The sequence below is a fragment of the Erithacus rubecula genome (genome assembly GCF_903797595.1).
Source record: "Erithacus rubecula genome assembly, chromosome: 1".
Lineage (NCBI taxonomy): Eukaryota > Metazoa > Chordata > Aves > Passeriformes > Muscicapidae > Erithacus > Erithacus rubecula.
Window position 1 is genome coordinate 47,820,980 of NC_136658.1, and position 25,402 is coordinate 47,846,381.

General features: G+C 39.2%; 1 protein-coding gene across 9 annotated transcripts in view; it reads right to left on the minus strand.

Moving 5' to 3' along the window:
• Positions 1-25,402, minus strand: part of MBNL2 (muscleblind like splicing regulator 2) — a 102,175-nt gene that overhangs the window by 67,359 nt on the left and 9,414 nt on the right. For 4 of the 9 annotated variants that reach the window (XM_079306980.1, XM_079306982.1, XM_079306975.1 and 1 more), the window contains exon 1: positions 18,144-20,889. The exons of the other annotated variants lie outside the window; for them this stretch is intronic. The gene's annotated coding sequence lies outside the window, so the exon portion shown is untranslated. Of the gene's footprint in view, positions 1-18,143; positions 20,890-25,402 lie in introns of those variants that run through there. 9 annotated transcript variants of the gene reach the window in all.

Below are 25,402 nucleotides of genomic sequence, written 5' to 3' on the forward strand. Positions count from 1 at the left end.
CTACTGCTAGCATGAATAAAAGCAATGTAATGCTAATTGCTCAAAAATTCAGTTTCAAGTCCAATGTGCAATAAGATGGGTCTGGATGGCTCTTAGATTTAGCTGTCATAAAGAACAACAAGGCACAAGAGAACCAGTACATTTTTAAATAATTCCATGCAATTATAGTACAGTACATAAATTACAAACTCCTCAAATTAAATATTCTATCAATGTTGTATTACAGCATCAATGAAGAATGAGATTAAGCTGCAAGCATACAAAGAGGTGAAAAAATACTCATAACTGATGAAAAGGAAAGAGAGGAGGAAAGACAAGAAGAGCCTCTCCAAAAGGGCTTGTTGAGCTGATAGCTTGTTGGGCTGATGATTTAGCTGGCTAAATGTAAAAAAGGAAATATTCTCCCTAGGGCCACACATTCCAATTCAGAAATGTCAGTAACTGTTTTCAGTAATAGAGTAAGAGACAGACAGAAATTTTGGGAAAAGGGTAAATGTTATACTGCACACTGCTGAAAGTCACAAGTAGCAATGCTCTGCAGGGTTGCACACCATAAAATTGACAAAGCTGGTTCTCAAGTTGTAAGCGTTAAGACTGAAAAAAACCAGACACAGCACATGGCAGCAAAGCAAACAGCACACAGTATAGAAATGGCAGTAGCCATGGTTTTTAAAAGAAATGCACAGCAGAATTGCATACAAGATTTGTGAGACTACAGCAAGAACTCATACCAAAAAGCATTTGGGGTTGGAGGGTAGAAGAGTGAAACACAGTACCATTCTATTTCTTACCCTCATGTTATATGAAGGTGTTCTAAAGAAAGGGAAGCATGAAAAGTTTGTCTCAAAAATCCATATCCTGTCAAGCATAATGCCTCCTGATTTCTCAAGTCACCAAGTGCCTCAGGAGCTTCTACTGGTGCAAACTCAGGAGGCAGAACTGACTCCTTTCTGAAGGAGGCCATGCCTTCAGCAGAAGGCAAGTGCAAACTAAAAGGTGAGGATAGAATAATTTGGAGTGCTTCATCCCTACCACTTACATGACCTATGTGTTCACAACCACATACTAGGCAGCTGTCATACCTCCTCTGCCCATCACCTGCACTAGGGGGATGAATGAAGAGGCCACCTTGAAAACCTGATCATGGGAGATGCAAAATGAGAAGAGAGAGAAAAGACAAAGCAGGGAATAAAATTATGGCAGAAACCAAGAAAAGGAGAATTCAGCATATAAGGAAAGTGCTCAAGAGAAGGAAAAAATGGGAATGGAAGATAGTAAAAGGAAATGGCTGGTTGTGAAACAAAGGAAGGAAGAGACTTCATTGGAAATGGAAGAAAGAAGGAGAAAGGTTGTGAACACTGCAAGAGAGAGAGACACAAGACAAAATCTTAAAAGGAAAGCAGAAGAGACTGTGGTTACAGGGAAAAACCAGCAGTTTGAGTAAATAGGGAAGTAAATAACAGAAAATAATGGAATTTACTTAAGAAAATATAACAACTGTAATAATCACCAAAAAAATGCCTGCCAGGTCACACATCATTATTAACATCATAGCACACCCTGACCTTGTGTGTTGCAAAACCCACTAATCTGGAGAAAACCAGTGGCTCCAGCAAAAGCAACTCAGCTCTTCTTCCCACTATTTCTGTGTCCCAACATATCAGCCAAAGTTAGTTGTTCTGCCAAAACCAATGGTACCTCACCAGCACAAAGCCCTCAGCACCAAGTGTCCCTTATCCTGGCAGAAGGTTTTGTTTGCTTTATGGTTTTGTTTAGTTGTTTTGTTGTTATTATCATTAATGATCCCAGCTCAACACTCCCCACTGGAGCTAAACAAACTATCAAAACTTACAAACAAACAACTGAGCTGCAAAATATTTTTACTGAAGGTGAAGGAAATACTCAACATAAGAAGAAATTATTTTTGTCTTTTTACAACTATTAGTGTTTATTTTCAGTATCTCACACAATTGAATCAATGGAATTGATCAAGAATGCACACTCACAAATGCAGTTTGCCCTAGGTTAAGTGAAATGAAATTCATGGACATGTATTTGTAAAAGCTGTTTAGCTTTGGATCCCTTTTAGGATAAGCCTTTTGCAGAAAGCTAGCATGGCATAGGAGTAGAAGGCCTTTGACATGGTTAAGGAAAAAAATCCTTTTAATTATTAAACATGACAAAGCACACGGACACTAGAAGCCCACAGAAAAAGTTCTGAGAAATATGGGGCAGACAGCCTCATCTTTGGGAATTGCAAGTAAATACAAAGCCCTGGCTTATTACAAACCAGTTGGATCTTTTAGCTGGAAAATAGGAGCTCTTGCTATCTACAAAATATGAAGTACTTTGGTACAGTAGTTTTATTTATCAGATTATGTGGCAATGGATTATGCAGTATCTGTCTAAAGGTGAAGGTGAGACTTCCTGGACATGATGTATTCACGCTTCAGTAGATAACATGAACATGTAGTAATGAGCAAAGACTTCATCTTCAAAAGTCATCTCTGCAGGTGATGACTTCCAGTAAAGGAGCACAGTCTTCTACATGGTCTCACCACAGACCTCTAAAGGAGCCACAAAGTCCACTCAAAAGGTGTTAAAACAGTTTTACACTTTTTGAGGTTTGAACACTCTCTATTACTCATCACATTAAAATCTTCAGTAAGAGATGTCAACACTGGGGGTCAATTTACTGCTCCTCCTGTCAAAGTTTATCAACATGATCCATATATGCCTCCTATAAATATACCAGAAACTCAAGAATTGAAAAGTTAGAATACCGTCAGTTGTACTTAAAGGGGACTGTACAGTTTTATGTATATAAACTCTTCTTTCCCAGATAGAAGAGATCTACTAAATATAATTCGCCTACAAGTTTGAGGATTTGTAAAATCCTGTTTTAAAAACAAGAAAATGAAAAAACAAATCCAAAACACCTGCAAACCCCAAAGACTCACTATACTGTGAAAGCAAGGTGAGCTTTCTCTAGGTCACTAGCAGGGAGAAACACGTTGACTTAAAAACTGCTGCCCAAATTTAATTAAACACATGAACTCAGATGAGAAAAATCTCACCTTCAGGATCTATCTACAGACACCAAAACTGACCTGCTGGATACTCCAATGCCAATACAATGTATTGAGAACTTAGTTTTCAAACCCAGCATGCATATACTGCCACTCTTCAGAGACAAACTGTTTTCTTGTCAAATGGAGGATCTTTTTTCAGGAAGACCAAGGTCAACTCTCCAACCCCAGGGAAATTATATTATTCCATTTTAAGCCCTTGGCCCAAAGCAGGTTGCTGCTACAACTTTTATCCATTTACACAAAACAAAAACTCATGTTGCTTTCTTCCAGAAAATCATGTTCCTAGTCCTAAATTTCAGAATCTTTTTAACAAAGAAACAATAACTATGACCCTGCAGGAGACACTAGGCACAACAAACTTTATGTCAAAATTTTAAAGTCTGGCTGGAAGTTGGAAGCAGCTGAAAACAGGCTGTCTACTCTTAGACAGGGTTAACATAAGCATCACTTAGCTTCACACTCCACAGCACAAGTTCACAAACCAGCAATGTCTTGACCACTTACTGCTTTAACTCAGATTCTCATGATGTTCCTTTTTGTTCAGAAAATAAACTGATCTCTAAGAAATAAATAGTTAAGCCACTTCTTTCAGCCTAGACTTACTAGTTTTGAATCAGTGATTTTACCTGGGTCAGATGATGTGGGATGAAACACAAGCATTTCCAGACACCTCAGGACATCTGAAAACACAGATTAACCAATGTAATGTGCCCAAATCCACAGATGCACCTTCAGACTACTGACAAGAATTGTGTTCCTTCAAAAAGCTGCTGCTTTTTCAGCAGCTGACCTATTTGCAAAGGAAACTTGCTTTGCATTTCACTATGTTTAGAGACAAAACCCAGTGGAAAGATTCCCTGCATAAAGGCATTCAAATCCCACCATGTCACCTCTTGTTTGCAGCTGCGTAGTGGACTTCACTTTCAAATCATTCAGTGTACAGACATATGTTTAAGAGACACTGGCAGGTGCTTTAGTCCAGAAGATGTGGAACTTTGCTTCCGTTTTTCAACTAAACCTCATTGTTACAGTCTTCAATGTCCTTTATTCCCCCACTGTTTTTCCTTTAAATAGCATTCAAGGCCTCCAAACAGAAGAGAAGCTGGCCACTAAAGGACAGCCACAACCCCACGAGCTCACTCCACTGTTGCTTTAAATTCCAGCTATTTGCCATTTCCTTGACTCCCCTGTGAAGTTCTCTCTTGAGCTTCCCCAAACTCCCTGCTGAGGAAAGCAAGACTGCAGCTTAATCCCAGGCGACAGCAGGATCCATTCTGATCTGCCTCATCAGGTGCAGAATAGCACAGCAGCACAATGCCCCCTGCCTCACACGTGCTGGCCAACTGAACAGAGACACAGTCCCCTGTTCACATCCCACTCCTGGAGCAGGGAGCAGAGGCAGGACAGGGCACCTCACCTGCAGCAGGTCTGGCTCCTCTGCCAGCTCCTTTAGCTACACTGTGTATCCCACAGGACATGCTCCCTGTCCCTGGAAAGCAAGGCTGGCTCTAGGGCATCACTAATTTAAGCCTCATTGTGCAAGATTCCCCGCTAGCCCATACAAAGAGGATCCTACATCAAAAGACGCCGACAGAAACTAAATAAAAAATAATTTTACAGACAAATAATGTGACAGGCAGCATGCTTGTTAATCACATTTGAATAAACTACATCTTAAAAAAAGAACATGCAGGAGATTCTCCTGTGTTGGATAGTTTTTTCTCAATCAAACAGCTTCCCCAACTAGGGAAAACAGGACCAGAAGAGATACAAAAGTACACAGGTATCATTCATCAGTGAGTACTATGTCAGCTTTGTGTTCTCTTTTAACCAATTTCTAATATTTATCTTTTTTATATGTACCCTTATACTAGATATCTAGTAAGACTGGACAATGCACAATAGAGTTTAGTAGTGTCTGCACAGTTATGTAAAAAAACAGCATTAAAACCAGAATCAAGCTTTTGTCTCTCCTCCGCATTATTGTGGAGTCACAAAAAATAATAATCCCTAAATTCAGGAAACAAGAGAAAATAAGACAGGTTTCCATTAAACATCATCTGTTCTTTGATGGCAAACAAAATTTATGAACATTTCTTTAATAATTTTCAGGGGTTTTTTTCCACTTTAAGATGTTCAGCAGCTCCCACGTGACATTGAGGATACCGGTATTGCTCAAATGAGGAAGAAGTCAGAACTGTTGTATTGGGAAAGCAGCCCACAGTGTTTGATCGGGTGGCTGGTAGCCAAAAATACTAAAATTCTAATCTTGGGTCATGTATTTATTCAACATGAACCAGCTCAAGTCAGAAGTGTCAGGACTTGCAAAAAACCCATTATTTATTTTGTTTGCTTGACTTGGAGATCAACTATTGCCACATCTCTTTGCCTGTTATACAACCAGCGATGAACACTTGTGCACTGTAATTCATATGAACACTTTACACAGAGACGAACCTATTTTAGTTAAGCTGACTGAAGTCCAGGGACAGACTAGAAAACACCAGTCTGCTTTATTTAAACTGAGCATGACCTTCAAATCAGTTTTGCTAAATGAGCCATGTTTTCCTTGTCACGATCACTAATGTGCCAGGTTCAGGCTTTCAGTATGTCCCCCACTATTTACAGTATGGCAATGAGCTTCTTGTAAAAACCTGCCGCTTCCCTTTGAAGCTGGCTTTACAATATAATAACACTAATGTCCTTTGTCCCCGGGGAAGTAGGTGAGGAGGAAGGTATACCACCGACTGTGAAACAACTGACACAGCCTGGGACCTTTTCAGCAACCCACTGTACTACTTTGCTAATGGACCATGAAATATTTCTGCTGAACTTTAGGCCAGTGGATGACTACAGCCCACAAGAGTATTTTCTAATACCGAAGTGCTTCGAAGTCATGCTGGAAAAACTAATGCTTATTATGCTTCAGTTAAAGTGCAATTGCAGAAAAGAGTTTTCTTCTTCTAGCAAACTACTTTTGTTTTTATTCTATTCCTCCTCTCTTGGTTTGTACCTTCTCACAGTTTTTAACTTAAACACTTTCTAAGTCCAAACTAACCTGATTTTATCCTCTAGGTGTATGAATTTCATACACAAAATTCTGTTCCCACCTTGACAAGAGGGCAAAAGCAATTTCTGTTTCTGTGCCTCGGCAAGCAGAGTTAATCATCCCCGGCAGCAATGACGTTACCACTTGGCCTCTTGTGGACACAAATGTTTTGCTTTTGGCAGAATGCAACACGTAATAGCTATTAATCAAACCCAATTCCCCAGGAAAGGGTACCCCAGTGCATTAGGAGCTTCCACTCACATACAGCTGCAGACATGCATTGTATTTATGCTTTTTTAGGACTGTAAAATATTTATAGAAAAGCGTGCTTATGTACTGTGAAATTTTTATAGACTGGCATGGACGGAACGTGTGATCAAATGACTGTTCTCACCTGCCAAAGGACCGATAACATGCTGTTACACAGGAGCACAATCTAAAAGAGCTCAGGCTGTTGTCAATTTTCTATTTTCTCTAGTCCAGCTTTGCTCTAAGCCAAGAAGGCAGAACTCTTGGTATTTGTTTATGTGACAAACAGCATCCATTTGCACTGAAAGACAAGGATAAGTCTGAACAAACCAAGGACTGTATGTAAACTAATGACATGTTGAATTCACAAGCTGTACATGTTTTAAGACTGCCAGCAACATTATTAATAATATATTCCAGCAAATTACCCGGCTCTGGGAAGGCGCATGGCACATCCAAAGCAAGCTCCTGAGGCAAGGGCAGCAAGAGCACTACCTAATGCTATTAACTTCGACTGCCTCTCAAGTGCTAAAACCATTCTGTTGAACAGATTCCCAACACTAAATTCAAGCAGCATCACTGTTCTGAGATAAAATATCTGCATTCCTTTGCCATTCTCTCCACCTTTTACCTGACTACAGGGTAACAACACACACGAGGACAACCTTAGCAGATGAGACAGAGTCCATCTCGCCCAAAATGCAGCCTGCAACAATGGTGCATACTAGATTTCTTCAGAAGAGTGCAGAACCAGAGCAGGCAGAGTGTGTTAATTTCCATGAATTTTCTCCCAACAAGCTGTAAGTGATGTCTTTATATTTAACAGGTCTCGTTGAACTTTTCTTCCACGAATTTCCTGAATCCCTTTTTCAAATGCTGCTCTGTCAGAAACGTCCTTTATAATGTGCATGAAAAGTAGGATACCAAGAGGAAGCCTGGCTGGCTCTCACAATTGTTGACAAAAGCATAGACTCAGGAGAGGAGCATGGATATGGAAGGAAACACTTCAGGACTTCTTTGGATATTCACAAATACTTGAAAACCACACTTGGAGCTGGGGAGTAAGATTACAAAAGCCTTCAAGAGAATCTGTGTTGTTTTACTCAATGTGTTAAACTAAAAGCTCCAGCAAAAGTGGAGCCTGAAGAAAAAGACTTTTAAAACCTACTTCAAGAGGAAGAAACACCAAGACCTCGTTCTCTGCACCCCCAAGCTGCATCACCTAGGAACACTCCCAGAAGCAGGCATCTTTCTTAGCAATGCAGTGGAGAAGGAAGAATACCTGAGAGCTGCCTGAAGGACCCTAAGCAAGGCACTCTTGCATTCTACCAGACCCAAAGCATTTCACAAGCATCTCAAACATATTTTGGTTGCCCAAGCAAGCCTTCACCAGAGTCCATTTTATCACAAGGATTCAATTCCCCTTTCCCTCCATTAGTAGCGTGCACATAACACACACCACCAGTTTTATTCACTTCCAAAACTAAAGAAATCCTCATGAAGCAGAGCACATGCAAGTGCTTTAACTGCTTAAGTATCTCACAGGACATACTGCAAAGTTTGATTAGGTGCCTATGCCAGAATACTTCATATCTTACACCAGTTAAAAAGATGGAACAGCAACTTAAAGTCACCTGTAAAATAGCAGATAGTTAACAAGTACCTTCAAAGATAATTTATTTTTTATTTTTAAAATAGTATTTTTATATTAATATTCAGACAGCAGCTGAAATCTCCCACTAAAAGCCAGTTTTTCAAAGACCCTTCCCAGCTAAGAAAAAAACAAAAATGTGGGGTTTAGTATGGCCTTGAAGAAGAAAAGGTGGTATTTAACTGCTTAGTCTTTATTGTTCTCTTCTGAAGGTAGGTTGTCTTTTTGTGCTGTAAACAGAGGTAGCTTCCTGCCTGATTATCTTTGGTCCTCCAAGGTGAATAAAGAAAATATTTAATCATGTTCTATATGAAGATGACAGTAAGAAACTTTATTTTCAAAATTCATGCATTTGTCCACAAGAAAAAGCAAACAATAAAAAACCCTAAACAAAGTCAACACTCAAAACTTCAAAGGCTACCTGTGCTGTATTTGACAATACATAATGCAAGCTCATTCTTTCTGGAATAGAATAAATTTGCATTTAGTGAAAATTTGCATTCAGTTGTCAAACAGCTTCTCCTAAAACTGTTTTTGCAACTGGTAGTAGAAAAGAAAATAAGAGCTTGTCTCATATGACTTGCAACTACTGGTGAATGTCTGTTTTCCTGGAAGTCTTGAATACTTCTATTTAATCCTGAGGCAAATAATGGAGTTACAACTGGAAGGAGTGCACAATAACTGTCTGCAGACATTGCCTACCAAGTAAACATTTTTTTTTTCCTGAGCTCCAGGATGACGAATTTTGAGTTTGGTGTGCAGTACTGCTACTGACCTTCCTTTTTGCTTGAGCACCAATTAAGAAGCACTGACCCAATAAAAATGGGTCATATCGATCTGTTGTTTTGATTAGTGTAACATGTCTCCCTCAGTCCAAAAAGCTCACCACCCGTTGCCACTCAAAGAAACTTACTTTTCAACTCAGCTTCATTTTAGAGAATAACATTTATTATTTTTTAAATTTACAACTAACAGGAGATAAAGTACTTAAACACAGAAAGGCTACACAGAAATGAGCTCAGAAAGTTTATTGTCCTATAGTAAGGACATTGGATGAGTTCATATTCATTTTTCTATCATGTGTATAATTCATCTATCTGTAACAGTACGAGGACATAAACTACATTGAGGTTTCTGTAAGGGAAAAAACTGTAAACCACAACAAAAAACTCCAGCCAGTATCTTTGAAAAGAAACTTCAATACATAAAGTCTTTGTTTTAATGTCTCTTAGCTTAGAAGTTGAAAAGGGAATAGATTTCGGCAGCCATGCTGACAGGTTAGGCAGTGTTAATCTGTCTCAGAGCCAGGCATGTTCCCATCTTAAATCAAAAATTTTCTCAATGTTCAAATTACAGCCTCTATTTTAACACAGCTATTTATTGCGAAGAGAGCAGTAGGAAAAAAAAAAGTCCTTAAAACGTTGAGAAAGATAGTGCTTTCAAGCTTTGACACAATGAATTGCAATGTTTTGCTGTGAAAACTGAACACAGTTCCTATAAATGGTTTGACAGAGCCCTCTTCCAGACCTTTTTCTACTATCTCTGCTTGCTGTAACTGCAGAGATTTCTCCATCCTGCTGGGGATGGCAGAACAGGTAAGCACAGCCTGGCATTTGCCAGCACTTCCAAAGCAATGGAGACGCTTCTGACAACTGAGCACAAGCAACTGGCTTTTGGCAAGTGACAACTTTCTGCTCACATTGCAGTGGAAATTTTGGACTGGTTAAATTAAGTGTCATCATTTTTGTCCTTTTCAGAAGCTTAATTAATTTGTTGTAGTTCAAGCTTAGTGGCAAAAAGATATTTAAAGACACACTTTGTTTTGCACTTTATGTATATATTTAAGTATGTATTGCCTTGCATAACTTGTGTTAAACCATAATTTAAGAACTTCCTTTAACCATGCACAAATATCAACTTGATATACAACACTGGTTTTCAAAGACAATGTCAAAATTTCTGTGTTACAAAGTTAATGAATAGCAAAATAAGAAAAAAAAAAAATTTGGTCAAATAAGTAACATCATCAACACCACTCAGAGAAAAAAAACCTATATAAACATAAGAAGTGGACTGTTGCTGTTATGCTTACATACATTTCTATTCCAAATACAAGTTTCGAAAATGAAGTTATATGTGTGTTTTTAATGTACCTCATTTTAGTGCAATACTTGCTTAGTTTGTAAATAAGAGATTTTATAACTCCTAGCCTTCAGCCTGTATATGGTCTGGTCCCTGACACCTTCCATTTCATACAATATTTTCAGAATAAAACAGGCCAGACATAAAATCAAACCAAATCAGAAAATAAAACCCAAACCAAACTAAAACAAATTAATAAATATACAACCTCCCTCTCAGTCAAAGATATGCCCTCTTGTAATCCTCTGCAACTTTATGGGTTGCAAAACCCTACTGCAGCACAGCTCTCTTGCCCATTTCACTGGAAATCTGAAAGTATCAAGTGAATTTCACAAAACTTTATCAACTACAAGTATGTTTACAAGCAACTGTCAGTTTACATTAAGGAGTACAATTCTGACAATGGTAGGGAAGAGCTAGGAAATACAAATCCTAAAAGCTCAAAATTAAGCAAAATGAAAGCAAATTAATAATTTCATCTTTGTAACCTGATGATTTTTGTGGAACCCAGTAATCGTGATGACTTAGGCCTTATGGCTACTAAATTTAATTTAAAAGAGCATCTGAAAGTACTAAGCATTTGCAGACAGCAAAAAGTCAGAGCAGAAGTTCACAACAAACTCACAAGATTAAATATTGCTTTACTTCTAATTATATACTGTAATTTTCATAATTAGGTTTTCCAAGAGAGTTTCCTTCTCTGCTTTGCAACAATAGCAATAACCAATAAGACAGTTTGCAGTTAACATGAAATTTTTGCGAAGTCATACTTGAAGCCAACTGTGAAGAGTTACAAAAGAATCTCATGATAATGAGTTCACTGGGTGATAAAATGACATCAGTTTTAACATAAAGATAGGCATGATGATGCAATTGAGGGAAAAAACAGACAACTAATGAATACCAAACACACAGCACTAGGTTCCAACAAGACACTGCTACAGAGGGAAGATCGCGTGGACATCAGAGCAATTTGATGAAGACTCCTGCAAAATATTCAGCAGCTGATGGGAGTATAAAACAAGCAGAACATTTGGCACTATCAAAGGAAAACAAAAAAGAATTACACTAGTGTGTATAGTCATGGAGCATGTAACTCTGGAATGATAAAAGAGTGAGAGAACAGCAACAGCACCATCAGCACTGCGGAAAGGCTTACATGTACAAAGAGGCAACAGTGAGGTTTTTGACAACAGAAAGAATGCAAAATTCACACAGACTCATGATGAGGACTGCCAGATTTTTGACTAGGAAGCAGGGAGTGTTCAGTCATTTACCAGTGGGGAAGCCATGGAAAAGACAGCTGTTTTAGCATACAGCAAGCAGCAGAGGGGTGAAATTAAATGGCAGGTGATGAGTTGAAGATCAAAAAATACCAACAAGTTAAAAAACTTTTCAATTAAAAATTAGATTATTTAAATAGTTATCAGAATCAACAATGGCTACTAAGTCTGAGAAGCAAAGCCTTCCTTAAAAAGCTTCTAATCCCAGGTAGCTCAAGCCTGCTGTCTTCTGCCTTCTGCATTTTTGGAAGACAGATCCTTATAAGCAGCCTGGCTCTGTAACCAAGACTGGCTACAAATACATATGGACACACTGATCCTCGAGCCCCACCACAAAGAAACTCAACACTTTCATCTCCTATTTCAAACAAATCTATTTCAGAGATGACAGATTCATCCCACCTGGCTTTGAGCACTTAAATGAGTTACTGGTGACCAAACAGCACAATTTCCTTCACCCTCCTTGTGCCAAAGGGGAGACAAGCACCCGGGGCCACCATGAAGCCACCAACCTAACTGGACAGACACATGCCCACAAGGACCAGCAGTTGGATTGTACCACTGGCTGTACACTCCAGAGGAAAGATTTACCAACTCAAGAGAGCAAACAAACCCAAACCCACACACAAATACACTTGCTGTCAGGCCTTACTCTTTTGTCTTTCAGTTGTGTCCTCCTCCTCAACAAACTGGGGAAAGAAGCCGGGACAGAACCAGAGTGAAAATCCAGACAGATGACAGGGACTCCATCCCTCCTGCCCTAGGGAAGTGTCCAACCAGTTCTGGCTCCATGGATGAGGTTCCAGGTCCAGAATACAGATTCAGTTGCAGGTATCACTCTCCAGCTCCTCCCACCAAGAGGGATGTTGTGGCTTCTTACCACTTAGGACCTTTTACACCAAGGATTAAGCTGAAGGCTTGTTCCCCGCTGGCGTTTCCACTTCAAAGAGCTGCTACTGTGGATACTAAAGCCTTTGAAAGCGGCCTCTGCACAGTCCTGAGCATTAAATGAGGTCTTTAAAAAAAAGGAGGGGGGGGAAGTGGAAAGTGCGCTGGCTTTATAAACACATCAATGGGGCCACTTTCAAAGCCTTTCATGCCATCTCCAATGTGACAGAAAATCTTAGAGTTTTTAGCCACCACCCCAACTCCCTTAAAATTATGGCAATAAAGTAATCCATCCTCAAACTGTTTCCCAGCATTAGCAGAGGGCAACTGAAATACACAAGGGAACTGTTAAAAAAAAAAAAATACGCACGAAGCAAAAAAGTTTTTAAAGACAAGCACTGGAGTCCAGGACAGCGGCGCGCCGTGCTGCCAGAGCATGTTCAGCATGCCAATAAGGACTGCAGCACTGCAATCCCCAGCACCAGCAGCCCACGCACCGGCGTCCTCCTCTGCAAAAGCCTCATGCCAGCTGGAGGAGGTGCCCCAGGCCACACCACTTTTTGGCTACAGAGCGAGGAGATGAAGGTGGGAAAGCTGGCATTGGTCTCCTCAGGGCAGAGAGAGGCTGTAGCAGGGGATGCTGTGCCACAGGTGAACGCAGCCATCAGAGAAATCCCACATGTGTTATCACAGCCTTTTAAGTAAATAAGAGCGAGGCAGTGCTGAAGTCCTGAATCTTTAACTGGGTGCAGAGGTATGCTGCCAGCAGTGAGCCTGGCTGTCCTGCCAGGGGCACAGCCAGAGGGGTCTGCTGACAAACCAAGGCAGCTCTAGGCCTGAAATATGCACACAGCTGCTGATAACAGCACTGCAGATAGCCTGAAAAGTGGAAGGAAATACCCGAAAAACATTTTAATGGAGTAAACCAGGGTTTGCTGTCCTACGAGGCAGCCACTGTACCCACCTCCCATAGAGCTGCCAAAAGAGACTGTGAAGGCACAAGCTCGACATGCTGAAACCCAGCATTGAAACATCATCCTTCCGAACAATGGAAAATAATAAAAAACTTGCCACTTGGAAATTGTAGGTTAGTTTTAGACTAAGTCCAAAGCACTGCCCATGACACCTGTAAGGTACAAAAATCATGACAGATTCAGAAAAATAGGGGCTGGGGGACTGAGCCATTCAACAACCCTGAAGTATATATAACAGGGCAGCAGGGGAACAAAACTCAAAACAACAACATAAAATTCCTCAGAAGCTTAAGTTAAAATGTATTCAGTCTGGATAGGAGTGAACACTAGAGGGTTAAAAACCCAAAAAATTATTTGCAACGCCTCTTAAAAGCTATCATACACACAAAAAAACCCCAAAAAACCCTGAGAAGTTGCCTTCAGAATTCCCACAAAAAAAAAAAAAGGCATTTCTAACCAAATCTTCTTCCATAAAACTACCAAAGGAAAACATTTCTGCATTTTTCCTTATTTGCATTCTCTAATTCTGCCTACTGTCAGAGGTGCTGTATTCCCTGCAGGAGAGATTTTACAGCTCATGAACCTCCAGTCTGATCTTGTCTCTATGAATTCAGCAATGTATAGTGCCCAGATCTTCCCAAAACACTTCCCAAAATGCTTATCATCCACTGAGAAACTGATGAAAAAAGTACATTGATCTAAAACAGAAAAAATTAATAGACTCTGATATGAACCATCTGTTCCTACTTCTTGATCCACTTCTTTATACAATGACTGTATCACTTAATCCCTCCCACTGTCTTTATTAGCTATTGTTTTTGTAGTACAAAAATCACAAAGAAGAAAAATTTTATTTTTATGAGTGTGTGTATATTATGTGGGTAGGTATTTGTGGACATATATCTAGCTTTGAAAAAGGAGGAAAAAAAAAAAAGAAAAAAAAAAAAAAACAAATCATAGAAAGCGTGACCCTCTGTGCTTATCAATTTGTTTACAGCTGAGCTCCTCTAACTGGCAAAGTTTCAGGTATCACAAGCCCACCAGGTCTTTTGCCAGATTTACCACTCCAAGAATCCCACAAGTCCTCGTCAGAAGCACCAAAACTGCACATTGGAAGCTCTCAACAGCTCTAGTAATCATCAGTAGAACAAAGAGTCCCCAACATAATTAGTATTTCTTTGTGCTAGTTATAAGGATTTTGCATATAATCCCCTGTTAGGTATGCTCTTCAATCTTCACAGCCCCAGACTTCTCCTTTTTTAGCACCCCTGAAATACTGAACTATGAACTTGACGTTGTCAGCATTATCAGAGAGAGAGCTCAGTGTTTGAATGGGCTGGTTGCAAAAGAATAATAAAAAAATTGTGGCAATTAAGAAGTTGGCAGATTCTATATAGGGGCTGCATAACTTCTTTCTCCTCATGCACCCTCTACTCAAAATACAGCCACAAGTTTGGTTTTAAAAGAAGACTTTTTAAAAAGAAGACTCTGTCTATCAATAACCAACAACTGTCACTGCATTTGCTAATAATGTATAAGGAGATTAGTTTAATTAGTCAAATCGTTCATACTGCTATTTTTTGAACTAGTTTCCAGCACTGACTCTCTTGAAATTAGTTTTATTTTCCTCAGGCTATAATTTCAGCCTGTTTACAGACCAGTTACATAGCACTGGTGCACATTAGTTAACCATAAACAATGTATTAAACATATCAAATTAGCTTCACAATCAAAGGTTTTAAAAAGAAAATGCTTACTAACAAATTTTTAAACAAGTGATTTAGTTCTCTTTTGCTAAAATTTTGCAACAACTATATTCGTAAAAAAAGGAAAAAAAAACCCTTGACTTTTAAAAAAGCGTTTCTTCCTTGGAAGAGAAAAAACAATCCTCAGCATTAGGAAGCATGATATCACCAACAACTATCACGTGAAATTTAACTATTAGCAATGTGTTAAAACAGTATGCAAAATAATTAATAAGTAATTTAAATTCAACAGTCTCTCTCTTATCTCTTGGTATTATAAAAACTGAACATTTTACAGAACTTTTAGGAATAAACACAGTACAGATTTTTGCTGACATATTTCTGAGCAACAGAGAAGAAGATTCATTTACAGCTGAGGTGATACCCAAGTGCCAGAAATCCCACGCAACATTAAGAGCCATTTTTCTTGCTCAGAAAAAAAAATTAAAAATGGTAGGACATAATTATCTCACATTTCTGTAAAATGCATACCTCCAAATAAGAAGCTGTTTTGCCTTTATAAATGCTCTAATGTCAAGCACTATCCTTCAGGACCTCTAACTCATTAGAAAATTCTATATTAGGAAAATAGAGTAATTCTAAACAAAGTAATTATTCCTTGAAAACAGACAGACTGCACATCAGAAGGTGACCACACTAATAGCTCTGATGAAATACATAGAGCAATTAAGTAGAAAATATATTACTAAATGAAAAGAGGCCCCAGAATCTGGTCTGAAATACTTTTATATACCAAATAAATGTAAATACAGAATATTAAGTACCATCTCCATTCTCTAAGCCGAACGTTCATTTACCTAACCATATAAAGTAGCAATATATATGCACCTTGACCAGGAAATAATTTTTAAAATCCTTTTGTCATTTGATTTGTCTGTCAGTAGTTTGACACAAACTACTTGAGTAAGTGACAAATGCAAATTTTCACTCTGGTAGTCAGGCATAACAAGACAACTCTAGATATTGTGATCTACAAGGTATGGAAACCAGACACTAAAATAATCAGAAAGTAAGAGATTGTCTCAAAACAGGAAATTGAAAAGTTTTCTCTGAAAGCTCTGCATGAATACAGTTTTGTTTGCAAAAACGAAATAATTGTCTCATATTTTATAGCTTGAAAAAGATTAGTTTACTTGCTTCTAATTGTCAGTCTTTGCCTCACATGCCTAACACAGACTGCACACAAACAACACATTTAAGCATCAATAGTGATAGAGAGTTAAACATACATATCCATATCCTATGGATTTGTAATAATAGTGTTCTACATCCTGACATGTGTTTCACGTGTTAGCAGATCTTGAAATTCTCAGAAGGCACAAGGTTGCTTTTACTCAGAAGACCGTAGCATTCAAAAATAACTGGTTCATGAACTATGTGTCAACAACCCAGGCACAGGTCTCCAGCGAGTACTTGACCAGGGAGCAGAGCAGTGGTATCAGCCTTCCCTGAGCAGAGTCAGCTGTGAGGAGCTGGAAGGGGACATCAGGAGTTCTGAGTACATGCCCTGTACTTCTTGAAAAATGGGAGGGGCAATGGAGAGCTGGTCTATGGACAGTTCGTCTAGAAGGGCCTACTTGCCAAAAGACTGTTAAAACTCATGTAACTCATTCCTAGGATAAAGGAAATCTTGAAACTTTCCCCCCAAAATTACATCACTGAAAGTTTTGTTTTTTTCCAGGCAGCAAAATGTTTTTCTATCTGATTTCTCTTTAAGAAATTGATCTTTACTCTTCCTCAGTACACACATTTATTTTTTCTATCAACATCCTAGCTGAATATAAGTATCTATATGCAATGAACATGGCTATTACAGGATAAATAAGAATACAACATTTTGTTGTTGTCTCACCAATGTGTAATCTTAGGGGAAAAAAATTTTAAAACCCAACTATATTACATACAGTACATATAAATGATGCTGCTGTAACACAACTGAAGTCAGCATGTTAATTAAGATCACTAACTGGGTGACATCCTGAAAGGTACTGAGCACATCAATGCATATGGCAGTCTGAGAAATTGAAGAGGCTTCAGTATATCATAGGATGAGGAAATTTTCTCAGAGCATTCCTGAAACATGATGGTAAAGTTTGCTTCCTATCTAATAAATAATAATAACAACTAAAAACTACTATATTCTTCCAGAATTGAACAAACTTCTGACTAAATATCTCTTCCTTCTCTCTAGAGCATTTAACATAAATCTTTTCCATTCCTTCCTTAGGCTCCTCCTCTGGAAGAAAGTTGATGTGCCTTAGCACAGTGAAATCACTGCTCTAAAAGCCAGCCTGCTCATTAAATTATTCTGCTAGCTGTGTGTTCTCTCATTAAAAATGTATAAAGATCAGATAATTGCAGCACATATTATTAACCTTGTTTTCCTTGTTTTCACGTACATGCTCTGTTTTGCTGCCTACACAAAGACCTGGAAAGGGCAGTTTTCCACAATAAGCTACAATAAGCTAAACTGTGATATGAAAATTTTCCCCAGCTTTCCTCGAAGAGCACAAGGAATCACAGTGCAGACAAAAACACCCATACTTTTATAACAGGTTAAAATATTGTAATCTGGTTGTATACAAATCTAAAACAGGCAGGCAGTCTTGGCTTTAGTTAAAGCTTCCGATAGGGAATTATTTAGATCAGCCAGTCTAATTCACCTAAATCTTCAAACATAGCTGCTATAAACTTCACAGATTTCCAGGCTGACTCCTTCTCCTTCTTAAAGCTAGGCTGCCCTTCCAGACAACAACCCAGCTAAAAATCCAATTAGGGTGGAAGTACTTCTGAAACACACTGACCTATTTATTTTTTTTTTCTTGTTTTAATATGCATATACTCATGCTTTATTTCTGAAGAGATCTATTTACACTGGAAATTAATACCCTTTGAAAACAAGTTACCATAAAATCCACCTATTTCACCCAAACAGAATCCGTTCACAGGGGAAACAGTGTTTCCCCGACTCCCCCAAGCAATACATACAGTATGCAGTATACTGCAGCAAACTCTTGAAACATTCGATAAAAGACAGCGATCCTCCTACCTTGTTTAGCCCTGTCTATTCGACACATTCCCAACGTGAACAGGAAAATCTGATATAAACAAACAGCCATATCTTTCCCATCGCATCATGGCAACTAATTCTCACACGAAACGATCAGCAGCCTGTAATGTTTTGGGGGTTTTTTTTCCTCAGGAAGCCTTGTGACTTATCTGGGGATTTTTCCTCAGATGATGAAGCAAAGACACAGCCTAAACTCTGTTGCTGAAAGACTGCAGCCCTTCCTTCTCACAGAGCCCTCCCAGCATATGGCAGCCAATCACACCCAGATTCGTCAGCCCTACTGCTCTCAAACTGATCCTAACGGGATGATTGACACAGCAACACAGCACTTCTAATGTGTAAAAACAATGCATCCATACCAATGAACCAGGAATTTCCCTCGCACAGGGAAGGAGTTTTACTGGTGAGGCAAAGCTCCATGAAATAACATATGCAGCAAAAGCTCCACTGCTACAGCAGCCTCACCATCTCTTGCACACGGATTTTCAAAGCTTTTGCTGATCGTAAACGCGTGCACAAACAACATTTCTGAAACTGAAAAACTGCAGTGCTGCTGTTTTGTTTGAAAAGGTGAGACGTGCACCATAATAAAGCAAACCATCTCTCTTTTATTTTAACATGCAGCCAATTCAGGCAGCAATATTCTGATTTTAATACTGCATAATCTTATGTGCAGTGTCTGCATTTAACAGCAAAACAACCACAACATCTTTCTGATTATTTCTGACCGGTTGTTAGGGACTGCAGGTATGGGATGCTTTTCAATGAAAACACAATCCATATGATGGTGTTTTAATTTATATCCATGGCAGACAAATCCCATCAGCAGCATCTAAACTGGAGTCCATGCAATTAGCTTGCAACTGTTGTTCATTTGTGTCAAGGTTCTGGCATAAGGACTGTGATATCAGTGGCCATTTTCAAGTCAAGCTGTGGGCAGCTCGACACGCTTGGTACTCAAGGTCTGCTGTCAACCAGTTTTCCTATAAATTTTTCTAAAGTTTTAAAATGTGAGAACAAAGAAGCCAAGGATTATTAAACAAGAGTTGCAATTAAGAAAAATATAAAAAAGAGCTTAAGCTGAAAGTCAATCTTTATCCAAAAAGGGATAAAGTTTGCAGTGCAACAGCACTTTAGGCAGCAGTTTATGCGATTCAAACCATTACACAAAAAATGTGTAAAATGTGTTTGAAATGCCACTAAAAGTTTAGAAATATGAATAGACAAAAGGAAAACAAAGCTCTCATTCACTGGCAGCTCTGTCCCAAGGCTCCATTGTTTCCTGTGGACTATTTTGCATATTATAAACACAGCATCCCAAAAATCCATTATTCTTCTATCCAGCAAGCAGCAACTCTCTTTTGGGCTCCACCATCTCCCACACAATTTGTGAAAACCCTCCCTTTCCAGGCATGGCTGAAACGTGTTCCTGCCAAGAAGGCTCATGCCAGCCAGCTCTTACTTTCTGTTCAATCATCCCTCCATTCTTCTCTATTCTTGCTACATTAAAAAAAAAAACAAACCCAAAACAAAACAAAAAAACCCAAAAAAACCCCACCAAAACAAAAAAAACAATCCTCCTCAAAAACCCCAAACAGTTGATTCTGGTAGGTTCCAGAGACCCCAGGGACAAGAGTGGTAACTCCACCCATTATTAAGATGGCTTGCTGCATCTCATCAGGATTTTCCACATTCTTTTGACTCTGCCAAACTTGAGCTGCCCTTGTTAAAAATTTTCCATGCTGGACATCTGCTGCAGGATTTACTGACTTTTCTGCCAAAACACAGTTTGCCTATTTCTGAGATAGCCCAGACAAAAACATGTTGCTTTGCCATCCTTGTAACTCACTGGGGAACTCTGGCTCCTCTGCCCATGTTGGGGCAGTCTTGAAATTTGGCAAAGTGCTGATCCCTTGCTTTCTGGATGTTGTTTTTGAGGGTTTTTTAAAATATATCGGGTTTTTTTACATGTTTTGCTATGCATATGAAAATATTTTCCTATTTGACAAAGCTTTAAAACCTGCCAATATTCAGCTGACTCACAGCATCTCTTTAATTTTTGTTGCTGATCCCTACAGCGCGAATCTCGGAAAACGTTCTGCAGTAAGCGTCCGATTCCTTCAGCCATCCGTCCATATGCGGCTGGAAAGGCACCAGCCCCACAGTGCGACTGAGCATGTAATGGGCTCAAGTTACAGGAGATTAGCAGGATTTCCCCTGTAACTGCTGCTCCCATCTGCCAGAGACCAGACATTGGAGCTGACAGCAGGAAGACAACCTCGCCTGTTGCTCTCATGACCCTTTGGCTGGTGCCCCACGGACGTGCGTGAGACGAGCCCGTCAGAGCGCGCTGCAGAAAGGTCAGGTGGGCCAAAGCATGGCACCAACAGGGAGAGAGTGATGAGAGGGAACGGGAGGAATAGATGCAGGAGCCAGAGCCTGGCTGGTCTAGTCGAGCAGGTTAACACATAGAAGAAGCTGGTACCCCTGCCAGAGAAGGGAGAGCAAGGATCACAGGCAGCACCAGTCAGCAGGAGCCAGCCACCCTCTCCACACACCACAGGCACATTCATACCACAACACCCACCGAGAGCTTCTGTGCCCATTAGTCTGCTCCAAAAGAGGCAGGACACTTGCAAGTCCCCCCAGCCGTTCCCCACCACAAACCCAAGGGAAGTCACTAAGGCAGCCCCTGGAAAGGCTCAGCACCGCCTGCACAGCCCCATTCCACTGCTTCACAGTGCACACATCGGTCTGCAGCCTCTGCAGAGCTTTAACTGCAGTCAGACAGGGCTGGGCCCCTTCCAGACAGCATTCCTAGGACTCCCCAACCACAAACACACAGCCACCCAGATCCTCAGGTGTGGTATTATGTTATAGATTCTCCTATGACAAAGGATCCAAAGACCCTCAACTCAATTGGGTGTGCTGAAAATACATCACATCCCATTTGTGAACCCTTTAGCTGAGACCCCATCAAAAAGTTCCAGAGAAAATATACACTCTTTCTTAAAAATGGCACCGAGAAGTACCACGGTGAGGCATGACTTCATAGACTGCAAAAAAATAAATTTTTAAAAATTATTGCTCTGTACATTAAGGAGTGAGTAGTTCTCAAATGGAGATGTGCCCATTCACCCATTCATTTTTCACATCAGTTACAAAGAAAAAGGCCAGATTTTCAATTTTCAATCTGATATACACAACCATATTATATATTTAATTGCAAAACAACATCATCTTAGAGAAGCTGAAAAATTCAGATGTCAAACTCAACAAAGAATAACAAAGGTAAATTCCCAAATCAGAAAATGCCATCTGCTCTGGCTGATATGCTCCTGTAATTAATGAATTAAGGGGAAAATGCTCCTATCAGCGACTATTACACACAATTTTCTGAATGGTCTTGATACAACTTTTAGAGGAAAGTGGACTATTTTGGAAGTAATAGAGAGAACCGAAGAATGCAGAACCTACACAGTTATTTTTCCTTCCTTACTCTTGAATTACAGCAATTAGGTCTAATTCCAGAAACAACAAAAACTCGTCAATTTAAAAGGAGTTTTGCAAGAAGGGTGGAACATATGTAACACTAGCACCAAAGTCACCAAGCAATTTATGTGATATTCAGTTGCAGCAGATTGATGACTCTGATCTGTGACTAGATGACCTATGGGCAACAGTGACGTTTTGATTAGTTTGGCAATGACAAAAAGAACTGCAAAACTATTTCCTGTGTCAGTAATAGACTCTTCCCTTAGTAACTTCCCACAACTGTTACTACGAGCAAAATTCAGCTTTGGTAGCTATGGTCTGAATGACAACATAAAGAAAAGTCAAAGCAGCTGCCAAGATTTTAAAACTAGGCACTCATGCATAATACCACTGATGCCAGCTTTTGCAAAATACCTCCATCTCGATATTGGGGTTGAAGGATGGTGGAAATCATCCTTAAGTTAAAAATTTAAAGAGTAATATCAAAATTCCAAGTTACCAACTGGGAGCAGGTTCTGAAAGGACAGGTTTAATCTTTGTCTTAAAAATAAGCTTACCACAAGAACTTTAAGTGTTTTTTCAACTGTTTTAACTTCCTACCTCCCAGACATCACAACATCTCCCTAACCTAGGAAAACTGGAGATTGTGCACAGAAAAGGAAACAGACTATTTCATTTTCATCATATATATGCTGAGAGAAACAGAAAATGAAACACTCCACAGAAGCAAGCACATATTCAAGTTATATGTGAGGAATCAATCTTACCAAAATTAAGGTGGCTTCAGGAGGCTTTCCAAATGCTCTTTCTCCTTCCGCTGCTTGCACAAGGAGTTTAAGCCATGTCTAAATTGTGAGCTCCAAACACATGGGTTCAGGCATACATCCAGTCTGCATCCTGACTTTATTTTAGGATGACACCAATTCCCCATCAGGATGAAAACTAAGTACATGTGCACCATTCCTTTAGAGGGTGGTCCTAGTTGAGAAGGCTGATGAAGGCATCAGCCAGAGGAGAACAGCAGTTCACTCCAACCAGGATTTTGTAGCTGAGTGTTTGAGACACACATACCAGGTGCCATGGAGAGCTGAGCTGCCTCAGGATTGTAGCCTTATGCACTTAGCTTGAAATACATTTGACCAAATATAAACAACCACATTTCACTGAGTCACTCTACTCCCCCTCTCTCTTTATAGTCACTGAAGAGAAATAGGCATTTGTGGGCTGTGATTCATCCTATCCCAAAGTAGCTATTCTAAGAGCTTCCATCATATCCTAAAAGCAATTGCGTTTCTGTATTGGTTACCTGAGATGGCCACCCTTAGGCTTCTTCTATCATGTCCTTCATTAAACATGTAGGAGATGAAATCTTACTACAGAAGAAGCCTTATTACGAACATAAATATTTAGATATTTCAGTTTACATACACTGGATAGCACTTTATATTTTCAAATCCCTTCAAATAACTAAAGACATTAGCATAGAGCTAAAGGACACCTGTATTTTGACAATGTACAGTTACAGCTTTGGTGTAAATCCTCAGCTTGCCATAAGCATGTTCCAGCTATGTTGCTATATAAGCTACATAAGCTTGTTCTCTAAGCTATGCTGAACATGTTCCAGGGTTTTTTTTTTCCCCCTGACTGAACAGCAATCTTTGCACTCACTCACGCTTTCCTCCTCTGAACAACTGATTGACACCAAATTAACCTAAGAAGAGTTGAACTGGGATTCTCCTCTCAATTTTCTTTTTCGTTCTGGAGGGGGACATTTTTGGAGAGAGGGAAGTTTGGTAAAATAACCATTATCTTGCTGACTCTATAAGGCAGATATCATAAGCCTGCAAAATAATAATCTCAGTAAAATAAACTGGCAAACCACCTACATTGCCTTACTTTTAGAACACTGACTTATGCAAAAGTTTTTTCAGGAAAGTGATTCTGTTTTTCTTCATGACAGCTGAATAAAAAGTCGTTTTCAGTTTGCTCATCTGAAATACTGAATCACAGAAGTATTGAAACATTAAAACTGAAATTTTAATCATTCAAACCCAGATACCTAATTTCTTCTAGATGCCCTAGGGAATTTCTGTTTGCCTTCAGTGGCCATTGCTGGAAGGACTGGGTTACTGGTATATCTTATATTCATCAGCCCCACACAGATGTCCCAGATATAAAATTGTCTAGTACCATTTTAGATGCCTTATATTTAGATACCTGCACCCTTCCAAAAATGCAGCCATTTCCTCAGAAATATTCCTATCAGATCTTCCCAAATCTTCCAGAAGAATGTAAAAGGGTTATATACAAAACAGAAACCTTTTATCATCAGCTGCTGAACCCTACCCAGAATATGTTTTATGAATCACAAAGAATTGCAATGTAAAAGTACAAGCATTGTTTAAGCCAGAAATATATATCATATAAATTCAAGATAAATCTCTCTTCTAACTGATTTCATGTCCCTCCCTAGTTTGTACAATACATACCACAGCCAGGGACCTACCTGATGGAAACCTCCTGAGCCTTCTTTGACTTTGGCTGAAATAAACACCAAACACTTAAGCCTTCATAAAAACTTATTTCAAATACATGTGGTTAGGAAGAATACTTCCTAAAGGTGATAAATTAAGAAGAAAGCAAGTGTTGTACCTTTAAGTTTTTAATACTCAATTAGAAACAATGCAGATGTGTAATCCAGCACTGCCCACTGATGCATAAATCATCTTTAGTGAGACCCTCATATACTGGGAAGTTCTTCCATCACTGTTAAAAACATGCTCCTTCCTCCTCAGACCCTTCCATGACTAATTTCCTCCATACCCATTGTTCTGGCCTCAGATTTGGAGTAGTTCCTATTCAAACCCACAACAGGAGGAAACCATTTGATAAATCACCTTTTCATAAAACCTACTAACCTCAGCCACAAAGTCCTGTGGCCACAGGAAAACCCTCTTGTGTTTCAAGGATTGCAGTGGAGGATGCATACACTAAACTTCTGCCCTTTATCTTGGGGATTTCCAACCTACTGTGAAGACATGGGAATAAGATTTGTTCTCCCAGAAGTTCCTAAATGACCAAAATTAATACTTCATGTAACTATTTGAGTGTTTGAACAAGTTTTTTGCAGACAAACCCAGTATTTTTTACATCTATGAAGATTCAGTTATCAGCCTCAAATATATACTTGAAATCCTGCATATAATTCAAGCAATGACTCCAAATGATACATCTTTAAACGAGTGATGTAATGAGAACTCTCTAATTATCCTTTAAATCAAAAGCTCTATTTTATTAATCCATTATATACTCAAAGGGAAAGAATGCCACTGAAACTAAGATACATTTTGAACTTCAATTAGCACAAAAATAATTCAACTTGCTCTTTCTTATTCACTAAAATTAACCTGTTGTTTTTGCACACTCCTGCAGGTGTAAAACAAGCTAATTTAACAGGTGATGCTGCTTCCCATTTCCCTACAAGCTGCCTCTTAACAGCCTGAGTCTGTAGGGTAGATGCTCAGGGGCATGCAGCAAAATCAGCAAGCAATCTCGACTGTAAGCAGAGAAAATAGGCTCCAGGAAACTTTACAGAAAATGAAAGCCAATTGGATAATTTTTGTTTTTTAAAATCAGTAAGAGCAGCATTCAATCCCTCTCCCTTTTACAGCAATTAATAACCCACACATGTAAGAACAGAGGACTCTATATAATTAAAAAAGCATTACTTTGGCAAGAAGAGA